The sequence below is a fragment of the Epinephelus moara genome, chromosome 8, assembly GCF_006386435.1.
Source record: "Epinephelus moara isolate mb chromosome 8, YSFRI_EMoa_1.0, whole genome shotgun sequence".
In the NCBI taxonomy this organism is placed as follows: Eukaryota; Metazoa; Chordata; class Actinopteri; order Perciformes; family Serranidae; genus Epinephelus; species Epinephelus moara.
In genome coordinates, this window is record NC_065513.1 from 10,801,188 (window position 1) to 10,822,056 (window position 20,869).

The following is a 20,869-nucleotide window of genomic DNA, read 5'->3' on the forward strand; positions in this document are numbered from 1 at the left end:
GTGGGTGTGTTTTCAATAAGCTCCAGCAACCAAAGTAATGGAATACAGGTGCTCGGATCCTGGTGATACTAAGATGGGAATCATATGACCTTGACAGATGAGGAAGGCGGACTTTGGCCTTTAAGCTAGATGCACATACGGACAGCTGAGCTTGTAAAAGGTGTTTCAGTTGAGTAAATATGACTTTTTGTTTGTTGTGTCTTATATATGTGTCTTCAGCTAGACATTTCATCAGTGAGGTCAGACTGAAGGATGACTCCTGTGTCATAACTTTCAAAATTCAGTATCCGCTTTTGTATTTTTTATCAACAAGACTAAAATTGGACAATATGGACAGCTGTGGACTAAACATACACAAATAAACATATACATACGAGGCTGAGGCGGTATCAAGGTATTACAGTATACCAAGGTATTTAGAAATCCCAAAGGTATGACTTTCAATACTGTCAGAAATACAGGTGCTCATCTTACTGTTAAACTGATACAGAGATGCTGTATTGAGAATGTATTGTAGTGCACAGCATGTGTCACCAGAGGTCAGTCTCTACTGGTGGAAAAGGTAATTAAACTGAGAAAGATGCCGACTACATTTGGTGGGGATAACCTTACAGGACTAAAGCCGGCCAGCAACGGCAGAGAGAGAGAGAGAGAGCAGAGAAAAGCAGCATGTAGAGCCAGAATACTTTCACATCTGACTTGCCGAATTAAGGATTTATTTTGACCAAACCAGAATATGTGATTGTTGGAACATTGAAAAAATTAACCAAGTATGGTTTAGGATGAGTTACCAAGGCGGTTGGGCTACTCTTAGTTCAGTGAAAGTTCAGAGAATCTTAATTCAGAGAGTGTTCAATTGTATTTTTTTGTTTAATAAGGACACACTACAATTGGTGAAACGCACGTTTCCAGCAGAAAACATGATGGTAAACTCTTGAGAGCAAAAAGAAGAGCTAGTTCATTTGGAAATTGTGTTTGCAACTGCTGAAGGAGAATAGGACCAAGGATGGGAAATACAGTACATACATAGATACATTGCACAAAACAAGTGTCCAGCTTTTTTTTTTTTTGGTTTATGTGCAGTCATCACACTTTTAGTGTATACAGTCCACACATACCCCTTCTCCACCAGCATGGAACGGGTCCGTTCCGGTTGCCACACCTTATTTTGAACTGTTAAGCATTTCTACCAAAGTAAATTTGTCCAGAACCTGAAAAATTGGTTCCCAATTGGAACCAAAAAAATAGCTGTTTTTTGTGTGAACCATATTCTACAGATTGAAAAGAGAAGATAGGCAATGATGGAGAAGTCAATTAAGAAATTGTTGGTTAAAAATAAGCATGCACTGGTCTAATTGATAGCTGGTCCAGTCTTGTTTTTGGATAAAACCAAATATCTGTAACAACAAAACAAAAGCTTGTACATAATCAATGCAATCTGCCATCTTGCTACTACTGTTTACTTCCATTGTCAAATACCCTCTGTTGATGATACACCCTTAATTACAGTGGTTCTGCTAAAACTGGTGGAAATGCGGGTAGGTTCTCAAGATAGCACCAAGGTTCCAAGACTCCTGTCCAGAACCGGTTTAAGAACCAGAGCTATTTTGTAGGGCTGACCCAAAAAATTCGAAGCTTCGAAGCTTCGAAGCTTCGTTCGATGGCACGGGATTCGATTGTGAAAACAAAAATTCGAAGCTTTGGCGCTTTTTTTCCCCGTTTTTTTTTGGGGGGAGGCTTTAAACGCAACACTAACCCCCACCAGTCCGATACTGACAACGAGCGCACTCAGAGCTGGCAGACATGTCCCAAGAGGTCATCAGATGTGTGGTTGCACTTTAAAATATGCCCCGACAACCCCCAGAAAGCAGAGTGCCAGATTTGCCAAAAGCAATTGGCATATCACAACTCAACAACAAATTTGGGAAATCACTTGAAAAACGTAAGTATTAATTAAAAAAGAAAAAATCTCCGACAAGGAAATAGAAAGCCCGACGCACAATGGAGACCTGCTATTAGCCTGAACGACCAACCAGCATTGCCATCCCTAGACCCTCACGGCTAGTCCTGTAATAAAAGTCAAATGTTGCGGGTCGAAAGGTTCCTTTGTGACCACACTAAGTATATATATATCACTGTACCCTCGATGCAGCATTTTAGTGATATTAATCAGAAGTATGCATCAATTGCCAACTTAAAAAAAATCCAGAAAAGTGACCTCCTGATTGCCTTTCACCTTCTACCTCTTGGCCAGCAGAGCTAGTATATTTTTAATATGAGGAAATAATTGGAAACTTTGTGGGTGAATGCTGTCTCCTCTGGCAGAGCTTATTCCCACCATGATGAATCTTTTTGTCAAACTGCTTGTAGTTTCCAGTGAGGCTGATTGATCACAGCTGCATTAGGTAGTGCTAATTAGTCATATCTGACAACAAGGGCAATCTGACTAAGCAATAAAGGCCTTGTGTTTGAAAAGCATCAGTGCTTTCCATGACTTTGCCCTCTTGCTCTCTCTCTCTCCTTCCACCACTCTCACCATTTCTCATTTCTCTTGCTCTCTGCCACTTCAGTGCTCTCTCCATCCCTGGGAGATTTATTGTGCTCCATTCGCCTCGCACACTCTGAGCAATTGATAAAACAGTAGCGTTTACCAAGACGACAACTGTGTAACGCGTCTCGCTGCTTTGTCTTGCAAGCTGAGCATTTAATTTGTGGTGAGGTCTTAGCGTTGACAAACAACACTGGTGCGAGCTGTTATGTATTGCATTGTATAACCCTCTTTGATATCATCCCACTGGAGGTCTCTATTTGTAGTATAATGAACACTGACTGTTTTGCTATCGGAATCATCTATGTCTCTGATGCATCTCAGCTCTTGAAGTCTGAAAAGTCAGAGGCTCAATTGAATTAAGGAAAAACGGAGCTACACTTTCATTGTTTTTCCTCCGCTGTTGTGGAGGAGAAATATTTCACTTAATGGCTCTGTGGCATGAATCTGATTCTTCTAATCCTCACTGTAATATCTCTATGGCTCGTAAGCTGCGGCAAGAAAAACAACCGCCTTGCCCTGAGGCACGACGAACGTCCTGCTGCAGTGAGCAAATATGTTCAAGCAGATCCATTTTTCAAGATAAAGCATCTTTGCGTCATTAACTGCTGCCAAGTTTGCTTCTGAGTTGTACAATCCCAATGGGAGGGGAAGTTTTGGCCTACTCTGCGTCTACTTTACACTCAAAGTTAAAGCAGAATATCATGAATAATTCACCCTCCATCCAGAACTCCAAGCAGCGGTCTTATGGAGGAGCTCTCTGTTTTCATGACTGTGGAATTCAACACCCAGACAGTGAGCGCTGGTCTTTGAGTTCTTGCAGCCTGTTGACCACTTCAGTGAATCACTAACCCTTTTGTCCAGAATAAACATACCACTCATTTGCGTCTCTCCTTCACCTCCTCTTCCTCACTTCCTGCCGTCACATTTCGCAGCAAAGTGAGACCCCAAATGGCGAAAGCTACCTCGTGAATATCTGCACTCAGAATGTCATAAACAGTACACAAAGCATGCACACAAACAAAAAGCATGCATATAAACATTCAACACTTGTACGGACACATGCTCACGCAAATTCACACATACTTTCTCACTCTCAGCTGCTATTTTTGCACATAGTGTCCACTCCGCACAGGGCTGGATCCAGACTGTCTGGTGCCTTGTATCACTCTCCGTTGCTGTGTAGCCTCAGTCATTACATTTCTCTCAGCATTACACCTTTCTTGTGCCAAATATACAGTGTGTTGCATCGCCTCTACAGTTCTTTTACTAGATGCCGTCACGCCAGAGGGAAGTCTGTCCTCCTCTCAGCAAAGGAGGCCAGTGTATCACGAGTTGTGATGGGCGACTAATTGGGTTTTATATTTCTGTTTCTTCTGCAACCTTCAAATGGAGAGGCAAAGCTAAATGGGATACAAACAAACAGAAACCATTAAGAGATATTGTATCTCAGGAGACTTCCTAGTTAGATAAAGGATAAGTAAATATAAACAAAAACCTAGAACCAAAACATCCTCTGGAATTTCCACCCAAAACACTTTGTATTACAATCCCCTGCACTAAACAGCTTTGCACAGGAGTGTCCCAAGTAGCAGTAGGAGACAGTTGAGGCCTGCGATTCAAGGCACAGATGTTTTATTATCCCATATAAATTCACTTCATGTGTTTAGGGCTACATCCCTACTAATACGCATTTTAATTTCAAAACTGTTTTACAATGAAACCAGTCTCCATATACACAAACATTTTAGCACCTTTTCAGAAATAATCTCCATCCAATCCATGCCTGCAAATGTCGATCATATGACCATTCACAAACACTAGGCATGTGCATGCCAGTGTAAACAGGAGGCTGATTGTCGACTCTGTGGTTAGTTGCTCAGTTGCAGAAAATACTACAAAGAGGTAAAAGAAGATCAGTCATGAAAAGTAAGACCAGGATTCCTTCGCATGGACCAACAACGTGATGGAACTGTATAGACAGTGGAAAACATAGACTGGGAGTCGTTGCAAAGCAAGTACAGTACGAATGATACGACCCAATAAGGAAGCCAACGTGGGTGTCTTCATCATTGTTTTCAAAAGTGTCCATTTCTGCACAGCCAAACTTAAATGCAATTCAAACAAAAACAGGGTCAGCAGTGTTTTTATATGTCTCAGCTTAGGGGTTCGAATATGCAGAATATGAGTAGTGTGGACGCTAGGCGTAAACATAGCAGTAGTTAAATGTTTTAAAACGAAAATATATTAGTGTGGATGTATCTGATATTTAGAAAGCCAAGTGGAAATTCAGCCCAGAAGAACTTGACCTGGATTAAAATTAGCTATTTGAGATGCATTCTAGCCACATTTTCAAAGGATGAGAATTCATCCATGGTTTCAGGTTGTGTAAGTAATCTGTCTAACTGTAAACTATGTCAGTATGCAGCCTGTTAAGTAGCCACAGTTGTAACAACATCAAATCAGTCATCTTTCTTCGTGTCACATTAAGGCAACAGGAAAAAAGCAGCTCCAGTGATTTTGACACTTATGGTTGTACTGAGGCCATTAAGTAGATGTGTAGCTTTAATGATCCCTGATCAGTGAAACCATTGCATGAGACAGCACAATGACCTGTGTGGGTGAGCTGGTGACATTGAGCTGGTGCCTGTGATGGCCAGCAGAACTTTTGTCCTAGTCGCCTAACCATGTTTTTGTGTTAGTTGATGGCTAGTTGTTAGCTAGCTAGATAAACTGACATTTTAGCAGCCACCAAACTGCTTCAGGTGCCGCCACCCTCTGGACTGAAGAAGGGTTGACCCCGATTTACATCAAATGGTGGGACAAGCAAATTGGAGGCAATCCAGTCTGGCTAATGGAGACGTATATAAGTGGATAAGAGCAAACAAATTTTGATAAATTGGATGCAGATACCATCTGGATCAAGTGTAAAGGTGTCCTTCCTAGATGCTATTGGAAGTAATTGGACCTAATCATCTTTTTTGTGCCTGGTACACTGGAGTTGATGGTGGAAGAACATATGTAGCTTTCACTACATGGAGAAATATAGATGTGTTTAGAAAATAGATTTGTGTAAAACGCTACAGTTCTGACAGCATCTCAGTTAATCTTGTAACACGTCATGGCAACAGTGTGAATGTATTTGTCTCTAAAGTATGATGCCATGTGTTAATGCTATATGCCAACATGTTAAGAGCTCCAGATGCTAAATGTTCACCCCTCCCTCACCGCCTCACCTGAGATTAAAACTGAATCCCGCTCTGCCACACCAGCTGTTGAGCGTGTTACTGAGCCTGCTCAGCTGGCCATAGCTAACCAGACACCCCTCACATGCCAATCAGTTTCTCTGCTTTGATGTTGATAATAAAACTAAGCACAACACCGAAAAAAGGGGCTAATTATGTGGATAGCCAGCGGCTTGCAGCTGACATTTTAGCTACTGCAATCCCCCCCCCTTTCAACTTGCCACCATCCTCTCATGAGCCGTTTCACACAGGCAGTGATGAAAAGGAGTGATAATAAGGCGAGGAGGAGTAAAAAATAAATGAAGGGAGCGAGAGGTTTATTTAAGTGGGACCACCTTGTGTTTTGTTTGAAATACAAAGAGGTTTGCATAATAATGCTATTCCTAGGAGGTCTCGTTGAGAGTGGCTGCTCTACACATCATTAGTGGAATGAAGTCCTTGCAGATTAGTATGTGTGTTTGTGTGTGTGTTGATGCATAGCAGCATTTATCCACCTGTGTTTGGCAAAGGATAGTGGTGCGCCTCCAATTCCCAGCACTTCTCTGTGGCAGTGCATAAATTTAACAGCACTTCCACCCAGTGCGACAGCAGCGATCAACTGTCTCTCAAGTTGTTTAAACTTTCCGTACCCCCAAAAAACTCAGTGTCCCCAATCAACGTTCCTCCTCCTACGAGGCTCTGCGGAATTCTAAAAAGTGCTGGGAATCTACAGTAGCCGGCAACATCAGGCTCTTCAGATGATTAACCATGTCATTCGCCTCCCCCATCTCCCCAAACCTGAGCAGTTGGAGCAAAGTGATAATTATGAGACAAGAACGATTCCAGGGAAGTAGGAGGAAGCGCAGTGAGATTTACTTGCCAATTGGAGCCTTTGTTTGGCCCCGTTCGAGGCACAAGAGCGCTGCTTCCTGTTTCTGCGAGAGACGCTTTAATCTAATTAAAAGCAGATTAATGGCGCGCTGACTGGCATCACTGGAGCTACAACAGAGGCTTAGTAAAGGGGGAAAATACCCCCCTCTAGAATTTGCCACTGTCCTGTTACTAGTAAACAGTAGATGAAATATTGGTCGTAAACAGTCTAGACCGTTGTAAACAGGAGGGCCTAAATGCACCCTGAGGACTGCTGTCCTTGTGTACAATCGAAGGAGAGGGTCAAATGGAGCAGAGAGGAGTTCAGCGCTGGCAGGGGTCCAATCATCTGTCCCTCCACTGAGGTTTTACTCTGAGCATAAAATCAGTCAGTTACTTTGTCTATCAGGCAAGCATGATGCTTTAGATTATATTTTATGGATTTAACTGATGCTTATATCCAACGCGACATCGAATTTGCACACTCCTTGTTAGCAAGTAAGCAGAAGAGCAGAAAGGTCAAAGTCTCAGTGCTTTAACAACGTTCCTGTGACATGAAAGAGATGAGTAGAAGAAGAGGAAGTATAAACAGTCTAAGGAGAAAGATGTAAGCTTCTATTTATGTAAGAGAGCAAGAAGAGTGAGTGGGAAGAGGGCGACATGAAATGCTTTTTTGGTGGTGAGTTTTTTCAGCATCCACAGCCAATCTGTTTGACTGGTCTATAATCATAGTATTTTGGATTTTAATGTGCATTTGATTTGACGATGGGTTCATTTAAGCCGGCGGGGGCAACTCATCTCATCCTCACTGCCTTTCATTTGACTCCTGTAAGCACACACACACACACACACACACACACACACATACATATACACACACACACACACACACACACACACACACACACACACACACAAACACAAACAAATCCTAATTCATACAGCTGTCCACAAACACAGCCTCTCACACACATTCACACACACAAACTCATTTATGTGCACAAGCAGTGTCTCACACACACAGGATGGTCAGTGCACTGTGCCCTTTACCACGAGGGTGGTATTATGTGGCTATTAGAGGTGCTGTTGTTTGTCAGGGTGTTGCTGAGAGAGATAATATTACCTGAGAAAATTGACCACAGCATCCGCTATGTGTGTGTGCTGGTGTGTGTGTATATGGGGGAGAAAAGCATAGACTGTCATCCTCCAAGGCGAGAGTTAATCCAGAGTATCCATCACACTTTAGCGTGCCATTTCACAAAGGGGGGGCTGGTGAGGCCAGAGGGAGCGTTAAATGAGAGATGGGCGCTGACACCGACCCAGACACAGGAAATCCCTCCGCCGTCAAACACCATCACGGCGGTCATCACGCATCCCAGACACAGACTCTAGCCAGAGATGGAGGGCGCACTTACTTAGGGGCTGAGCTGGGTGGAGCTCAGCATGTTTTTTCCTCTTATAATTGGTCGGAATTAAAGATGACATACAGCCAACACCAAAATCAGGAACCATGCGCATTTTGTCATATTTTTTCTTATTGAGGTGTGTAGCTGGTAGCCAGCAACATTCAACTCCCCACTTCCTCCTCAATTGGTTATATTAAGACATGCTTCTAAAAATACTCATCTTCTCCTGGTGCTCGCAAAATGACCCCAAGCAAAAACAGCCAGAGCAACTTAAAGGTCCCGTACACCCACACAGGTCAGTGAATTGGAAGGAGCTGTGATGGGCATTACCTGTTTTTTTTTACCCCAACGGGTGCTCCATCAGTTAAGTCAGGAAAATGTCAATTGGCCTGTCGTCAACCACACAGTCCCGAGGAAAGGTCTAATTAAGCACAAGAAGTGTCACCTGTGTGGGTGGGTGGGAATGTGACTGTGTAGAGGCTGTGGCACACAGGTGGAAAAACAACAAATGAACCCAGATGAAAGCTTTTAGAGCAATTAATACACAGGGAGACAAAACAAAAGCACAACAGCCAAAGCAAGAGGACCTCCAGAGACAAAACAAAGAGATGTAAAGAAACACAACAAAGCCCCACTGTGACGCAAAACCAGACTCTTATCACATCCAGTCACAGGTTGATCAATTAAGAACAGAAAAGTGGATACACTGCTCATGAGGGCAATATTTGACATATGCTGAAAACTGGTTTTACATCAGGCATGGAATATTTGATTTGGCAAAACATTGAATCAATTACTTTATTAGTCATTTGACCATTTGCTATACCCCGCCCCATTTTAGTTACTGTGGCTTTGCCTAACAAGCTTTGCGTTCTCACATGGCGCAGTTTGCAATTATAACAGAGGTATAAGAGTTACTACTCAAAAAGCATACTTAACTGGAGATAAACATACTCGTTAATGCATTTGTTTCACTTCTGCCAGCACCTCCTAAACTCCTAAACAAGACTATCGCACTTATTAGTCCCCCATGCACACTGCGTTAACGTCAAATACCTGACTACTGACTATAGACATATTGCACACACATGGTTTTGAGCTGTAAACTAAATGATATGACTGTAATGTGATGACACTTATCAAGGCTGGTGTTAGTATCAACATGTCTTACCAAATTTAAAAAAATCTGTTTTCCATGGGTTGAAAATGTCTCAACACAGCACCTACTGTTTTAAATCAGCCCTGAACCTTGCAAGGCCAAAGGTGATATAAAGTTGACCGTTTGGGACTTGTCTAGGTCATGAAATTTCTATTTTACAAATAATATGTTCACACCCTCTAATCAACTTCCACCTCACACATCCATGCCCCACCTCTTAGCCCTTTGCCCACTTTTTAGCACTTTTCAAAATTATTCAGTGGGTGGAGTCAGGCTTAGAACTGGGGGTGAAGTTACTCTTTAGAACAGACCTCAGTGCAGCTCTAGTCTGGGTATGTGCGTGTGCGTTAAAGCTGTGTCCCTTTCCATCATCCGTACTGCAGGCCCAGGCTCCAATCAGCCTCCACACCACCCCCACCACCCCTTACCCCACATCTGCTTCAGTCTAAGGCTTCTATCTTCAGTCCTCGTTCCAGTCACTGCCATATCTCTATTAACCCCCCCCACACACACACACACACACACACACACACACACACACCATCAGTCCACAGGATTATCTAGGCTTATTCCCGAAGGCTTGGACACCCAACCTCCAAACCCCCATCCCAAACTGTCGAGTACATCATTTAGCCTGTGCTGCAGTGCCTCAGTTTTTCTTCTGGAAGATTGTAGATGGCTTTTTTTTCTGTCTTTCCCTTCTTATAACCATCTTGTTGCTCTGACATGATCCATGCATCTCTGTGGACTATTTACCACGAAAGCTGTCCCATCCACCATACAGCATTCACAGCTCTTATCCACTTGGTCACGATTTCCTCCTCCTCTCTAGCCCCCCTCCCCTTAACTCCCTCTACTGTTTACCCTCCTCTTCCTTACCCACTGTATTATTCCTTCTCTCCTTGCTCCTTGCTCCCTGGTCACCTGTGCTCTATTCCTCCTCTGTCACTCTCCTCCTCCTCCTCTGTTGATACACAATTTCTTCATGAAATCCCTGTCAGGTGTAGGCAGATGTAGCGTGTTGGAAATCGACTGTACGCTGGAATTTGTGGTGAAAGCACAACAACCCTGACAACTTAAGCTTGTTTTTCAGCCTTTCAGGCACAGGTGAGCGAATAAAACTGCCAAACAGGAAATAGGAAACGTTGTCCGCTGCCCCCCCACAGCTTTTCTCTGTGCCCCCCTCTCTTTATCTTTATCTCTTTCTCTCTCTACCTATTCCTTCCTCTCTATCTCTTTCTCTCTGGCAGGCTCTTGCTGTTGCCTGAGTTTCTAGTTTCGTTTGTGTCTGGGTGAGGACGTGACTTGCCTGGGTAAAGAGAGCAAGCACTCAAGGTGATGCTGAAACAAACTACACTCTTACTAAATGCACACACACACACACCTACAAACACACACACACAGTCATACACAGTAATACTCTAAAAAGCAGATACACATGCCTCTCCACTCTGAAGCACTTGAGCGTTTGAGAGAGCTGTTGCTGCAAAACATAAACTTACAGGGAGCACGAGCAAGGCTTGGCCACTAATTGCAGCCCTCGGGCTAGGATTTTGACCATTTCCTGTGGAATCATGGGAATTGTAGGTAACGTTGAGAAAGGTCTCTATTAAAAGCTACTTTGGTTGCCAAATTGGCCTGCCAGTCACTGTCTTCAACTCATCACCTCTGAATTAAGTGCATCACCGAAATAAGCAAGTTGCTGTTATATGAATTGCAGGTTGCAAAGCAGTTTGTTCCTTTTTCCTTGTTTTGCTGTTACTCACCCAACTGTCTCACATCAACGTCAGATGAACAGATTTGTTAGTGGCGATGGAGAGGGGTTTCCATAGCAACCCTAGTACTACCACTGTGCACTCTTTCATCTCTACATATTGTCTACCTCAATAGGTAGAGCAATTTTGGCATTGTTTTCCTGCATTTTGTGTTTGTGGTGGAGATATGGGGGTCATGAGAGAGGCAGGCTGAGAGAAAAGAAGAAAGAGATGGTGGGAGAAGGCAAGAAAGGACAGAAGAAAGACAGAAAAGAGCAACGGGTGGAGAGAATAAATGTTCTCAGCACAGCGGCAGGCTCCTCTGTATCTGTTCTCCATCTGCAGCAGACTTAATAGCACAGTCCAGACATGCATCTGCGATGTGTGTGTGCAGTATGTCGGATGCTGAGTAGTCGTGCAGCTTCATGGCTGAGTGTGTGAAGCGTACATCAGCATAAGACAGGCTCCAAAGCTGCATTTACATCATTTGGGATGGAAGGTAGCAGTGGGAAAGATTACCATGTTTATGACTTGAAAGTTTTCACCTCATTGGATATCTCAAGATTTATTTTCTCTCTCCTTCTCTCTCTTCTTCATGGTGTTGGTTAAATTATTTTCATCCCTGATAGCAATGCCTGATCACCAAAGCTGAGCAGTATTCGACCTGTGCTGACACGTGTTGACACATGCAAATAGACTGCCGAGTAGGGTATCATTGTGCTTCATTCTATACTGGAGATTCAAACTGTCTTAGCAGGTTTCAGACTTAAATCCGCCTGGGGTTGTAACAATGCGGGGGGCGGTGTTGGTGGAAGCGTGGTGCTTAACGTGAGACATGAAATTCAGTCCAAGAAGTTTGAGCAACAGATCCATGAATGTTAAGGCCTACCAGTTGTCAAAACACGGCACAGCGCTTTATAGTACTCTGGCAGAGGATATTACAACTCTGGAGTGTTATCACAGCAGCAATCACATAAAGGGATACCAACCAGCTTTGTATCAAAACAATGTGGGTAGCAGTATGTGTAAGGTGTAAATGAACTATGGCAGACTTCCCTCCATCTTACCTGCTCCCAGATCTCCCTGCTCAACTCTTAGCAAAAATCTGCATTTCTTAATGGCTACCACCACAGAAACAAAGAGTATAGAAGTGTATGAAGACAGAGAGCTGCCCCTCTCTCTCTCTCTCAAACTCCGATTAAACTGTAAAACTAGGCAAATATAAACCAAGGTTCTGTTACTGCGTTGCATTATTAGCACCTAAAATGTTTCAGAAAATTATTTTAGTTTACCATTTAACTGTTAGCTATTACAAGCCGGCCGCCATTTTGTTTTCTTGAGCAAAAGCAAATGCCAAAGCCATTTTATTCTGTTTTCTGTGGTCATTTGGCACAAGTATTTGCGTTTTTCTACTGCATAGACAGTCCAGTTTTATGAAAAGAACATGTTTCCAACAGCTTGTGTGAAAAGTTGAACCTAGTTCCATACAGCCCATCAGTCTTACTGTACTGTTCAGACCTATATTGACAATACTATAAACGGACAAACTTAACATCTAGGTATATCAACAGTAATACCACCAAACCAACAAATTACTTGCAGACAAGACACTACTAATGGTTACAAATAACACAGACAATTTGAACACTCATCTAGCACTATGCAATTATTACTGATTGCAGAGTTGATTGTCTGAGGCTTTAAAAACACTGCACGTTGTCAAAATAGCTCTTTATTCTTGAAATTAGTGTTAAATTACCTTGAATGGCAAAGTTTGCCTAACATGAGACGTGTATGTTTGCATTTTGTACAACTTGGAAAAGTTTCCCATTTGTAACTAGGGCATGTATGTTGGCACAAATAGTGTTCAGATTTAAGTCAGAAACTGGAAATTACAATATTCACATAATGTGAACACGGCATACTGATTCAGTGTGACAGTTGGCACTAATTGTGAAAAAATACCAGGAGGATACACACTTATGTTGGTCATGTTGAGTATCAGAAGCTATACTTTTATTTCTTTGGCTTTAACAGGCTCTAGAATTGGTAACAGTGCTGTTTTTAAGTGCTGTCCCACATATCCTAATTCAGATTTGAGTGAACATGACTGGCCCAACGAAGTGGTAAATACAACTTGGAAAAAGAAATTGACTCCCCCCAACCCTCCACCCTCCAGTCCATTTTGTTATTAGTTCCAAGTAAAAGCACCTGGATCCATGACATACAGCTTTTACCTGTGCCAAACATGGAGCTAGCAACAGCTGGTTACAGCATAAAACAGAGGGAGAACCCATTTCCCACAAGTGACCTTTGTGGCTGCATGCACAGGCTATTTGTACTGTCTGTCTAAACATTAGGCGATATTAACTTTGAAAGTTGAATCGTGGCAAATTGTTCCAAAAGGCTTTTTCATACTCCACATAACAGAAAAAGTGACATATCTCGTCAATATGTTTTTTCATCCAAAGGGAAATAATATCTCCACCTGACAGAGATTCTAATATAAACTAACACTTTCACCTCAGGCCCTGAAACACTATTACATTAGCAGGAGGAACATTGGAAACAAACAACCAGAGCATTACCACTGTTGATCCACTGAGAGGCCGGATAGCTGCGAGGCACATTCTTGAGCGAGCCACAGAAAACTTAATACAACTATGGCTCAAGAGTGAGAGACCCACTGGCTCCATGTTTCTGTCTGAAGTTCAGAGGTTGATGGAGCATTTCCGATGGACTTTGTTAAAGAAGTTCTTGGACGTTTCAGACAGTTTGGTGTCTGTTTGTCAACATGTTTTTGCTAACGGTGTTGATGTGTCCTCTGTGAACTGAAAGCCCACAGCAGGACTTTGCTGGCCTATCAGCAGAGAGAAGAGGAAGTACTCCCCTGTCACTGCAGAGGCAGCTTGCTGAAAAGGGTCCTATTGTGCTAAATGGTAGGAAATGAGCTTTCATGGACCAGATTTTTGGTTCTGCTTGAGCAAGACCCCTGTTGTGGAATGGCAGAGTTTGAGGGAGGGGTTTGTGCTGCATATTCGCCTTGTGCCTTCAGCAATATCTCCCCCTCTCTTTCCACCCGGCCTCTTTCCCCAAATCCCTCTCCACTCTCTTAAACCCCCCCATCACACCAGGACATGTTTGTGGCCCAAAGCTGATGGGTAGCTGTCCAAGAGATGGGCCTGTTGCCACCTTCTGCCTCTCTTTGTCAACATCCAACAAACTAAGGCCAAACCACCGTGTGGGTATGCTAATGTGCGGTGCCCGGGGGCCGCCCGTAGAGATGCCAATCTGCAGCAGGGGCCAACTGGGTATGAGAGGAGAAAATGACGCTTTGACTCCTGGACCCTGCCAGTGTGAAGGGGTGACCGGGGGGTGAACGGCCTTTGCAGCCTGGCAGTGAACTCTGTTTTGGTTCCGCCAGGCTCCAAGTCTGTCAGGAGGGCTGTGGAGAGAAAGAGAATGTGGGCCTCCATCACATGTTCTCCCTCCGGCTTAGGATGAAGACACTTGCGTGTTTTAAATCAACTGAACTAGACACAGGTCAAATTGTGTTTGCAAAAGAGTGTTTGTTTTCAGTGTAACCTGCATGGAGTAGCAGATTTTCACAGTGGTTCGCCACAGCAGAAATTACACCAGAAAGAGCAGCGGAAAGAGAATTTGAAAGTCAATTAAGTACACTTTTCTATGTTTTATACGCAGCATTAACATGCATCTCATATCTGGGGCTGATTACATTCACGCCTGACATTAAAATGCAACTCCAGAATACAAATGGAACGACAACACTCAGATTCCAATACATGTCACCTCCTCTAGGAATACTTTTAGATACATGAATACACTTTAGAATTGACAGTAATCATCAGTTGTGCCCATCCCCAAGGATACTGCCCTCCATTCTTAAAAAGTATGTTACCACTGATTTATTTGCATGCATTCCTTGATTGAAAGCACTCAGATGTATAATATGGCCCAATGAGCCTCCCAAGAGCTGATTTGCTTGCATTTACAGATGATTTCCATGCATGAAGGCCTGTCCAGTTTGATTATCTACTATGCATGGGAATACTGACACTGTCTAGTGCCATACATGTGGTGCTCCTCCAAGCAGCGACCAAAAAAATAAGTAGACTTTGCAAACTCTGTACGACTGAAGGCAGAGGAGTTGAAGGCATTTCTCGTGCCTCTGTGAACCTTGCCAATTTACTTGTTTTGTTTACGTGGCTCCACTGCTCACCTTTTGGTTTTTAATGAGCCAGAGAGTCACGACCATTATTATACTGGTGGCATAATACTTTTAATGATGTGCTGATTTAGCCACGGCCCCACTGTGGCTCTGCCCCGCAAAAGTCTTCATTAGCACTGTAGCACTCTCCCTTGTGCCTGCATGTACTTATATAAAGACGCTCTTACATAAAAAGGTGGCTGACAAGGTTAAATGTGCACAAGTTTTCTATGTGGACTGAGACTGGAGACTTGATGACTCGAGGCTTTCCCACTGAAACTGCCTGATTTATTTATGCATGTCTTACAGAGGTGGGGAATGTGACCCCGTGGTCAGCATATGCTCGATATTTATTTCTCCCCTCTATTCCTTATCATGTCCTCCATGTCTTTGCCTCCACTGGAGAGACTGGACAATGAGAGTGAGAGCTGTACTGGATGTCATCAGCATTCCAATTAACCAAAAGTTAGGAGTGCAAAGGTCAGAGGCTGTGTGTTATTCAGATATTCCCGTGAGCATAGAATGGCTACAAAAGAGCAAAAAGCTGTTACAGAAAAATGTCTGAGGCTGACAGATAGGAGGGATTTATTTATTTTCTGCAGTTTGTTTTCTTTTTTTTTCTCCATCTGCCACTCTCTTTATCTTCCTCCATCTCTCTCCAGTCCTTTCACAGCGCTGTAAAACTCCCCCATGAGTTGTAGAAAGTGATACGCCATCATGTCCCTCTGATTCGATGGAAGTGCTGTGTGCTGGAAATGGAGCAATAAATAAATGGAGCTAGCACAGCGCTCGTGTAGAAGCAGGAAGAGACCCTGTACGCATTGTAGCCAGACTGGATCGATGAACATCACTTTTTGACATGTCCGGGTGAGGGCTTGGGGTGTGTGTGTGTGTGTGTGTGTGTGTGTGTGTGTGTGTGTGTGTGTGTGTGTGTGTGTGTGTGTGCGTGTGCGTGCGTGCGTGCGTGCGCGCGCGTGCGTGCTTGCGTGTGTTCGCACGGAGGTGTTGGCAGAGGTGTGTATCCAGTTCTGCACGAATGCAGCCAACTATCCTAGAGGAAGGCAGATGGCTGAGGGAATTGAGTCAGTGAGGTGTTTGTCTGAGTGTGAGTCTGAGAGGAGAGTCTTCATTATGTTCACATACATGTATGGGTGTGTGTGTGTGTGTGTGTGTGTGTGTGTGTGTGTGTGTGTGTGTGTGTGTGTGTGTGTCCTCCTCAGCCATCAGTTAATCCATTATCATTTACCAGCCTGTCAGACCGCTACACCTTGGCTTTAATTGCAGCCAATAGTGAGACTACTTGAACAGAATTAAACTATAGCTCTGCACTGAGCATCACTCAATCACTTCAGCTTAACTCTTCTAACCCAGTTTTCACGCACTGCAGCGCCACAAAGGCCCTTCTCTGTAGTACCCAGGCACTAATTGAGCTTCACCTCAGTTGCAGGAGTTGTCACCGTCATTTACTGCTTTGAAAAGTAACCTGCTGCTCCTCCCCTCTCACCTTATTTAGGGATGAGCTCAGATCTCCGGAGCATTTTGTGCATGCGTATCTGACTGTGTGTAGAGGCACAGCTGAATGTGTGTGTGTGTGTGTGTCTCCCTCAGCAAGGGTTATGAAGCAGAGCTCAGCAGGAGTGTTGTAAGGTGCCACAGTTGTGTGTGATGTTTGTCACGCCAACAAGCAAGCAGGGGGAATAGACATGCTGGGCTCAGCGCACAGGGAGATGGCAACGTTAGTAACAATATAATGTATTCATTTATAGGTTGTTGTTTTTTTGTTTTGTTTTTGTATCATTGACAAGATATTGTCTTCAACATTATGTAATTATCATTTTGATATAATCTTGCACCTTTTACTTCAGTTATTAAATACTTTGCAGATTCGTATTTTTCATGCAAAACATGTAATCATCTCATAAATTATGACCCACTGTTATAGGTTATACTTTACAACATTATTTAAAATTGTGAGAATAAGCTTCAGCTCAATTAAATAAATTATAAACGACTGCTTGCACAATAATACATAATTTATAATCCAATATCAACATGTATAATACAATAATATGTATGTTTTATGTATAAAGTGTTCATTATCAAGGGGGTTGCGCGTGATAACCCTTTAGGTTTGTCACAATGACTACATATAAAGATGGTCAACATGTCTCCTCTTCCTCCCACTGTACAAAAACTAAGTCAGAATGTCTCGGATACAGCCGCTGCCATCATGCACTGGTGACATCATTTGCAAACAGGGTCCAGTGCCCTGGTTGACACACACAGCTGTCAATCATGATGTCAGACCCTCTTTTTATAGCATCAGATAACTAATTAAAATCAAACTTATCAGAAAAACAAACACTTGAACATACAGCAGTGGGATAAGATCTAATTAAAGCCAGAGTCTCTGCAGTATTGAGTTTCAGCTGTCCAACCAATCCCAAGCTCACTGATTGCTGCACACAGCTGTCTATCATGACACTGACACAGCCACTCCAACTCTTAAACATACTGTGGTGGTATAAGAACTACCTAAAATGACAAAAAAAAAACCCATCTTATTTCACAATATTTGATGTGTACTTTGAGTTTTTAGTTTGGCTCATGGCAGGGTTCATGAACTATACTGCAGCCAGCCACCAGGGGGCGATCGATATGTTTTGGCTTCACTTTTGGGGAGCTGTCATGTCATTTATCTTTATTATAAAGCCAATAGTTTGTCACTATAACCTACTCCTTTAACATTTGCAACCTTGCCACCTTGTCATTCGATCCATTGTTGCTATACAGATAATGATTATAGCTCCTTTAAATAAATTTTCCTAACATACATAATTTTTAATGCAGGACTTTTTTCTGTAATGAAGGGTTTTTCCACTGTAGTAATTCAGCTTCTACCACAACAAAGCTTCTGAATACTTATTCTACAACTGGTGCCTGAGCCTGTCCCATGTATATGTGACTATAACTAGATGTATGTGACACTGATGTTTGAAAACATCAGTATACTCATTGCTCTGTGCTTGCATGCACTCCACATTCCACCACTGGATATATCCGTATTTAAATAATCTCATCATGTTTGCAGTCTGTCACAGAATATAGGGCTGTGGGTTGCCCTGAGTAACACCAAGGTCACGTCACACTGACAGCTCATCTCCCCTCTGAATTGTAATTCTGCCTAACAAACTGACAACTCGCAGGCCAAAAGGTCAGCAGGAGATGACTGATGACAACACTGCAGTATACAATTGCCAAAAGAGCTCAACCTGGCTAGTGCTTTTAGGAAAGACCTAAGGCTCTTGGTGCTGACATTAAGCCCCTGCTAAGGACGCTGACTGAAAGCTCTGGCAGAGATATTCTCTGGCTCAACAGCGAGAAATTCCACTTAGGATAAAGGAATTAGTTTAAAGGCCCAGTGAATTTCCCTCCATTCTCACCCTCCTTTGTTGAACAGTACATGTCTTTTTTTTTGTCTTGAGTCCTTCATTTGTAAAAGGGCAATTTCATAAGTCGCTTCAGTTGGTTGCCTGACCAAGACCCCAGGAATTACAAGATGGAGGAAATATGGATTTGCAGATTAAGTTACAAAAATACTGTTATAAAAAGCACAGCCTTGGAGTGCAGGCGAACTTGGCAACAAACGTTCAACATGGGCTGACATTTTGTGCAGAGAGAATGTGCCTTGGAGATGAAGTGTCTGTCAACAAGACTGCCTGCAAGATGGTCTCCAGTTTGCTGAGTGTGCACCCAGTAGGCCCAGAAATATGAGGAGCATGCAGAATGTTGCTGAGTGTCTGGTTTGCAGACTCTCTCCTCTTGCGTCGCCCCTCCGAGAAAACCTATTGATGTGATTCATGTTTTAGCACCTGGTTACAACCAGGGGTCTTGCGCATGACGGCTCCTGCTTCTGCTGCTGCTTTGAAAAGAAGTTTGCGATTTCTCAAGCAGCACCTAACAGTAACATCCTCCCGACCTGGCAGTTCCTCCCACACACATTCTGGAGCAGGCTTGGCATGATGTTGGGGTGGGGAAATGCCGCAGGGATGAAAACCCTGCCTTTTTGAGTGTTAACAACTATGTAGCTGTGTCTGAATCTGGCAATCCCAGAGCGCGACCAAGCTTCCGCTCTCTGCAAATTACGGGTGTGAGATGTGGATTTAGAGGCACAAATGTCAGTTTGTGTGTTTCTGTTGTACCTCTCAAGCACACAAATGAAACTATTCCCTTTTTCACTGTTTTCTTTTTCTTCTGTTGAAAAAAAATATGTCAATAAAAAAAGGAGACATTACCTTAAGATGCCCTCTTAAGGGTTTTGATTCATGCTTTTATACTTGGACACAAGTCACACTCACATTACAAAAAGATCTCAAAAAATGCTCCGAGGGCCTTGTCAGCCCTTGTGCATCAATCAAATAGGGTTACAATATAACCCTACCCACATAATACAGGGGTTTTCAAATAGAACCTTGGAAATTCTGCCCTCTGAGCGCATGGGAAGAAACAGTGGCTTATACTTCCTTTAATTTGAGCCTAGAGGGATAGAAGAAGGATTTGAAATTGCTTGTGTGCTATTGTAGAGGATAGGAAGGAAGCTGCTCGTGAAATGGTCTTTCTGTAAAAGGAGATTTTAGCCACCAGTTTCAAAGCATCAGCTAACTTGTGATTCACAGTGCTGAAGTCTGTTAAAGCCTTACAGAGTAATAGCAGATTGTGCCCTCTGTTGAAGCACCATGGCTGTACTTCTGGCTTTGTTTTGATTTCTTACTCCAAAGACATTCACTTTGCACTTTTGTCATTGATTAAGATGTTGTGTTCTTCCATAAGGAAGCAACACATCTTGAGATTCGTTGACATGACTACGTCTTAAAGGAGTACTTCATCCACAAAATAATAATTTCTATACCAATTACTCCCCTCATGTTGCATTGAACTTGTGAGGAAGACTTTGTTTTTTCTCGCATGCCTCCATGGTAAACAAAGAATCCAAACACTGAGAAAATTCTTAATGAATTGGAGTAGAAGGGGTCCACATTTAACAACAGCAAAATTATATCAAAACATCTGTTTACAGACTCATGCAGTATAATCCATGTCTCAATTATCCAGTTGTATGCTCAGTGCTTCCCAAACACATGCATTTTCGCTGAAACCTTACTATTTAAAACACTTCCGAATGCACAGTCTCACGCATGGACAAGCAGCACGCGTGCATTTGAACTCAATGAAATGCACGAGCAGAGTTCAAACACACGCGCTTTCCCAAGTGCATTACTCATATTCAGAAGTGTTTTAAATTGTAAAGCTTTTGCAAGTGCACAAGTTGTATGAGAGTTTGTAAAAGATGTTTTGATATAGTTTTGCTGCTGTTAAACATGGCCCCCTATGACTTCAACTCATCAAGAATTTTCTCGGTTTCTGGATTCTTCATTCACTGTGGAGACATGCGAGAAAAGCAAAGTTTTCTTCTCAAATTCAATGTAACATGGGGCAAGTAACTGATATACAAATTATCTTTTTGTGGGTGAAGTATACCTTTTATAATCTCTTTAAAATACAGAACATGCACTGAGTTGTTAAAATGTGCCTTTAGGATGATCAAACTAGTAAAGAATTGTTTTGCTCAAGCCATTAAAATGTGACGAGATGCCTCCCCTTCCTGTGGTGTGATGTATTC

At 42.8% G+C, this 20,869-nt stretch overlaps 1 protein-coding gene across 10 annotated transcripts in view; it reads left to right on the forward strand.

The window, feature by feature from the left end:
* The window catches only part of arvcfb (ARVCF delta catenin family member b), a 264,389-nt gene that overhangs the window by 224,398 nt on the left and 19,122 nt on the right, over positions 1-20,869 (forward strand). The window lies entirely within an intron of this gene.